Source organism: Idiotropiscis lumnitzeri, chromosome 1, assembly GCF_059441095.1.
Source record: "Idiotropiscis lumnitzeri isolate Australia: NSW breed Sydney's pygmy pipehorse chromosome 1, RoL_Ilum_1.0, whole genome shotgun sequence".
NCBI classification, from domain to species: Eukaryota; Metazoa; Chordata; class Actinopteri; order Syngnathiformes; family Syngnathidae; genus Idiotropiscis; species Idiotropiscis lumnitzeri.
The window spans coordinates 15,941,188-15,948,172 of NC_142391.1; positions in this window are offsets into that span (position 1 = coordinate 15,941,188).

Genomic DNA, 6,985 nt, shown 5'->3' on the forward strand with positions numbered 1-6,985 from the left:
TATCTGAAATTTATTCCATGCATGGCTTGCTTTTTCAATACTTTTGTCAGTGTAATGTCGTTCTAGTTTTTCCACATAGTTCATCGAGTGTATAAACCACAGAGAAGTGAACCAGCTGTGTGATAATGGAAATCCTGAAGCTGGAGATGTTAGGATAAAAAATAAATAAATAAATGAATAAAAAATTGAAACGAATCATAAAGTCATCTGATGACGAGTAAGAGGGGTGAAAGTAAGTTCAGTGAATATCAAACTTATGTAAACTGCTTTTCATTACAAAAAAAAAAAAACACTTAAACAAACGCCCTGTTTAAGGTTTTCCAGTAGTAATCATCAAATATTTATTACAAAAATTGAAAAATAGAAAAGATTTGTCTGATGGAATGCCCAGAAACAGGATGAGGCATTGCTCAATCCAACTGCCAACTTTCTTCCTTTCCTCCCTAGCTTTGACTTCACCCAACTTGGTGTCAGTTTACAAGACAAACCAACTCCAAACATTCAGACAACTCTCCCGTCATGTCATTCTATACAGTCACAACAACGCAAACACAGGAATCACATCTGAGGTTTGCTGAAGTGCATTCTTTAAGGGTTTTACAATCCTTAATCCTCCATGGCATCTGTGTCCCTAACCACCTAACACCCAATCGCAAACGAGGAGTGTCGGACGGAGCTCTAAAGCAAAGATTATCACAATAAACTTCCCCACCCAGGACTTTGGTTCCAAGCCAAGCCTCAGATATTTCACTTTTGTCGACAAGCTGCTTTTCTTTCCCGCATTTCCCCCATATTGCACCCCTCGCCTTCTCCCTCTTTTCACTTCCAAACTATCCATCCCCATGTGCAAAGCACTGCATGCATAATGAAGAATCACAGATGTCTTGGTGGATATTCCCTCTTTCGAAAATTGTGATTATTTATTAGCCTCACATATGGAAAGGTTTACATGAAAATAACTCTGGGGTGCAAAGGCACTTAAGGCCACATGCAGGATCCAATCACTGCCATTGTAAAACCAGCATTGTTGCTACACTTGAGTCCCCAAAAATGATGTGCTCATAAAAAGCACATCCCCCTCTGACCTTCTCACTTGACTTGCATGTGTTATACATTACAGCCCATCTTAATTTCTTTCTTCCTTTGTTTTCACTTGCACTGCTCACCACCTGGTATGCGCTCATCCATGAATGATGTGATAACAAACATGTACAGATATATATCTGCAACTGACTGTTTCATCACCTTATTTCATTTGCCTCTTTACACCCCTCCTCATTATTTGGCTCTCACCAAAGCCCCCGCAAATAATACATATAGGCAGGTTGAAGAGCTCATGCAAGCTTGCAGTCACATCAGCCAGTTGCGCTGTAGTAATGCGAACCAGCTGTCAGCTGCATGATGCTAGTTGAACTCTTTGGTTATCCCAGTAGTATGCTTCACTTCAGCTGTGCTGACCGATTAGCCTTGATGGACAAGAGGGTGTTGCTCCGAAACCTGGGTGTAACTTTCAGGATTAATGGTGACTTCACAGATGTGTTTGTTACCCATGATATGGGTAGGAACCTAAACATGGTGATGCTGCATTTAGCTGTTATGCTGCACGCAAATGGAACAAGCTGCCAACAGACGTAATGTCAGGCCAGAGTGTATATGTTTTTAAATCATTGCTAAGAATGTAGCGTCCCCCCCGTACCTTTCATTATAGGGGAAGTCAACCCAAAAATGTTCTTAAAGAATATGTTCTATGCACTTCCACTAGTCTAAACACGGTATTGCGTTTGTGGAATACGAGTTAAGCAGTAAAATTCCCCCGTTTTTGTACATGTCAGGGGACGGCCATTTTTTCACTTCTGTCGACTGAAAATGACATCATAGTTGCTCAGGGCTGAGCTAACAACCAATCATGACTCAGCTTCAGATAACAAGTGAGCTTTGATTGGTTGTTATCCGAGCCCTGCGCAACAGTGATGTCATGTTCAGTCGACAAAAAGTGAAAAAATGGCCGCCCACTGAGATGGCTAAAAATAGGTGGATTTTGCTCATATTCCACAAATGTAATATTCATCAAAATGCCATGTTTTCACCATCGTGAAGGCGCATAGAATATATTGTTACAAATCATTTTGGGGGGTTGACTTCCCCGCTAAGGACATCTAAACCATTCTAAATATTTTTATCTTTTAATTATTAAAGAAACCTACTTTTATTTCTTTATTTAATTTTTAAACGTCTTTCAAGTTATCTCTTGACGTTTTAACATTTTTTGTCAGCTACTTTTTTATTTCTCTGCTTTGCTTCTGATTGAGGTCAACTGTTGTTGGTAAAGGCCTGTAGGTGTTGTGTCGTTGCTTGTGTGAGTTGCCTATTGTATGATATCTGCGATATAAATAAAACTGTCTTGTCTTGATTGGCCTTCGGCTCGGGTCTCAATTGAAGCCACATTTTTGACAGTGCCTGGATTCAACACACTAAATGGCAGAGTGATCAACTTAATCCATTACATGCCCATAGAAACCATGCACTTGATAAACTGAGGCACCTGAGGACACTACTTCAGTCTGCTACTTCGCCAAACTCAACCATGAAATACAGTGTGCTGGAAACTGGAAACTGCTGTAAACAAACTGGATTTTGTTTTGTAATACACTAAGTACAGCAAGGAGAAAAACAAAACATGTAAGAAAACCCCAGCCCCTATCCATGGCTCCAAAACCTTCGGGATTCACCGTGTTGAACATGTCAAGTCATGAAAATGAATCTTTTATCATTTTCACTCCAGCTGTTTCTGGCTCAGAAAGAATAATAGTGTGTCACACAGACTCTGGCCAAAAGACATACTGTTATTGCATCGTTCTCAAGAGACTCACTACTCTCTCAGTGTCGGTCAACATATGGAATGGAGCTGAGCGGGTGGGACCGTCCACGGAGAGAGCAAAGGGTGACTTGGATCGCTTCATTAACTATGTAGTCATCTTTCAGTATACAGAAAGAATCTGGAAACACGTTGGTCCTTCTGCTCCACAAACTCTGACCCAATGCAATCATCTGTACCTCCGCATCCATCTTTTTTCCGGGTATTCGGACTAAAATATTGGAATGTCAAGCCATTGGGTTATTCTAACAGTCTCTGTTTTAGCTCACTCAGATCTTCCACACCAAACTCAAATACAACCATGTTGTTATGAAGTGTCGACTACTTTGTGTACTGGGTCGCAATCATTTTAGAACAAATCTAGTTCAAAAACCTCTTCCCACAAAGCAGGAAGCATAAAATTATACAAAATGTGATACTAACAGATGGAGAACAAGGATAGCTAAGTCCTGGTTGATTGATTAGAAAATGTAACACATTTGTCCATGCAATGTGTCTTTTTATTCATCTACATATAGTTATGCAGTGAATAGCTAGATTTCATATCGGCCAGTCATTTTTAAGTACGTGTTCTTGTATTTATTCCAAACATGAATAACCATCTGTAAATTCTTCAGAGTTCCTTCTGCTATCTGTTTCTGCTGTCGTGCAGAAATTGAAACTCTTTGGCCCTATTTTTGAAGACAGGCGCACATGTGCTCAATATAAAAACTGGTAAATCTTCACTTTCGCGCTGGGGCAAGTCTCATCTACCGTGTTTGGGAATTTGGTAGACCGAGGTATGCCTCACTGTGCGTTCTGGTGGTCAGAGGTTGACAAGTAGGTGATAGAAATTAGGCTAAATTTTCGATTAGTGAAAGCAGGTCTAAGTTGTGGCGCGGGGTTTGGGTTATGCCCTTTATCTTAATGGCAAATTATGGCCCTACATGAGCCATGTTGTCTTTGAACCTTCTAAACGACCTGCATGGTTGACAGTTTTTTTCAAATTTCAGATAATGCTACACTAGGTTTTTTAGCACTTAATTGCATTTAAAATAAATCTGAATCCTTTGATGAAAATATCGATGAGAGTGTAGAAGAACTGATACACCGGGACAGCTGACAATTTTTCCCTCCATTACTGAAAACCTCATGCAAATTACATGACAATTTCTACTATGTGCATGAGGTTTTGTGTCTAGGCTGTTGTGTAAAAAAAGCAACAGAAACATTTTTGGGGGGGAATGTCACGTCAATTTATAAAAAGGAAACATTAATTGCAGGTCAGGGACATGGTGGTTGTTAACCACGAGCTCCATGGCCATTTACCGCAGTGACCTCTACATCCTGACTTTCCATGCTGGAACGACTGAAAGCCACTTTGTCATATCTGCAGTCTCTCATTGACCATGTCCAATTACTTTCAAACATTATATTGTCACTACGGTTTTTTTTAGGTTAAATGTATCAAAAACAAAAAATCCCCATTTACTCAATACTGCATGCTGTGAATCATAGACAACCGACTGTAGACACTCAGGAGCCTGCAACCTCATAATTGAGTAGGTCCTTATAGGATGGCCTCTAAGGAAAAATGATCAATGGGTGTACAGCTAAGATGCTTCTCGTTTTTTTCCGGCCCTATGTCATGTAACCTCAAAGATGTCTTTTCTCCTACAGGATACGTTACCGTAAATTACATTACGCTTATTAGAAAGTGAAGTACAAATCTTTTTCTTTTTTTTTTTTACACCATGGGAGTAAATGTTTTATGTATCTATTTTTTACTTGAGTATTTATCTTTCTTAGAAATTTATATTTGTACTCCTGAACATTTTAATCTAATCCTGTCAAATATGGCAATGGGTGAAACAAAGTAAAAAAAGACACACAAAAGGGACAAAGTCAAGCAGGGTTAATTCATCTTTTGATTGATTGAGATATTGGCGCCTTATAGGTGGAATAAACGGACAGGAGAGACGTGGAAGAATGTAAACCAGGGAATTAGAAACAACTATGCATTAACAACTATGATGCAACAGTTTCAGAGAGGCATGATAATTACATCTGCGGCCTTATTCAAGAATACCTTTTCGAAGTTGTTGGCTCCAATAATGATTGTGTTGTGCTATCCTAAAAACGATAAATTTCTGCCGTGAAAAAAAAAAATCTCCGCCTAATCTGAGCTGGTATCGCTTAGCTAACTGAAAAAAAATTATATATTGTTAGTTAATTCCCATGTCAGCCAGGGAAATGTTTTGATAGCATAAAAGCTTGAGTTAGTAAAATTGACAATAAAACAGTATTTTCGGTCAGTCTTAATAACGCAATTTTTTTTTTTACTTAAGTTAAAAAGATGCATAAAACCTTTTAACAGAGTTGCTTTTTATTTGTTTTAGCATGTGAGTACATTTTCCACCTATTATTAAACCAAACTGTATCTAACACAGGGGGTGCAGCGAGTCCTCGGGTAATTTGAGGACCTCAATTAAAAAACATGCCTCTGGAAACGGTTTATTTGGTGTGTACCATGAGGAAGACAAGTCAAGCCAGCCACCACCACGATTGTCCATAAGACGCCTCCAACTCACTCCGAGGGCCAACTTTAAAATAAATGAGTCATTTTAATGACATCAACCAATGCTTCTAAAATGTCAAACTGTGGCCAAAATATACCATAAAATCATCTGAGGCACGCTAGCTAAAGCTGCAGTCAGTTTTAGTTTGTTTTATAACGTGAGCCCTGGCTTAGTTGTGTGACTCAAACGGTATATATTGAAAAGACATTTGACACCTGACCCTCGACAACCAACTTCTCATTTTCTTCATTCTGAGCCACATATTCTGCAAGCTTAGCTGTTTAAGCAATTATGTGATTAGTCAATTTATCTATCTCCCTTGCATTTTTTTCCTGATGTGTTGTTGATTTATTTCACAGCAGCTCTCTCTTATCCGTCTGCATAATAAATATGAACATTTTGCAACGTGGGACAGCGAGCTGAGGTGAATCTTGCAATGTCGTGATGCTCCCTCTGTCTTAGTGTTTAATACAAAATTGGAAATGGTGTCTGAGTAAGATGGAGTGAACGGTTCCACGCCTTTAAACAACCCAATTTGAATGATCTCCCCTGTCGTTTCTCTTGACAAGAAGGTGCATGTGAATTGAAAATGGAATCTTACTTGCGTGTCATGTATCATGCATCAGTCACTTTGATAATGTCTCTCTCATCCATTTGTTTTAGAGGCTGCCACATTTGCAAATGAACAAAAAGCTGAAATACACGCTCTCATGTTGATTATCACAGTGTATTCGTTTTTTTATGTCAACTGGACGGTTCCTCCTCGTTTTTCCCCTCCGTTCGTGAGAATTAAAACAATTCCATATTTCCCCACCAACTCATTTAGACCAAAAATGTCATCTCTTTTGTGCATGCGAACCTCATTCATCCCATTCTCCTCTGCAAGCAATCCAAAGCGTTCCTCTGGGTTACCGGCTTTGCTGTAATTCCGGAGTAGATGAAAAGGTATGGCATCCGAAAGCAGCGGGTAAGAGGGAGGCAACACTTGAGAGACAAAAGTGAGAAGAGGGACAAAGAAAGAGTTGTTCAGGAGTAAGCCAAACTTTTAGGAGAAAAATATCACCCTGTCCACTTCAATGTGGCCAAAGAGGTCAAGAATCAAACTGTGAAACTGTGGTTGAGTTAAAGCGCAATGACAAGAACACAAAAATAGCCAGATAATTAAATTATCATACTTTTTATCTGCAATCTTACGCAGCACAAAATGGAGAAGTCAAACATTATTATTATTATTATTATTATAAATAAACAATCATCCTACTTCACAATTTCGGAACTTAAATGTATTTCAACACATGCATGTGTTTTTATCTTTCAATAAATAATAAATTAATTAAAATGAAGTGCAAGTACATAATGTTGGGCCTATATTCTGAAGTGCCTCAGAACACAAACACAATATTAAATTCAATATCAACAATTGCCTTTAACAGCTCAAAAACGTGAACATCAAATTAGGTCATCTACTTTCTTTCAAAACATGGAGGGCCCTGTTTTTATTCCTGGAGTAAGTCAAGGCAAAGCAGTCTGACTGTGTGCATGGGTGGAGTTT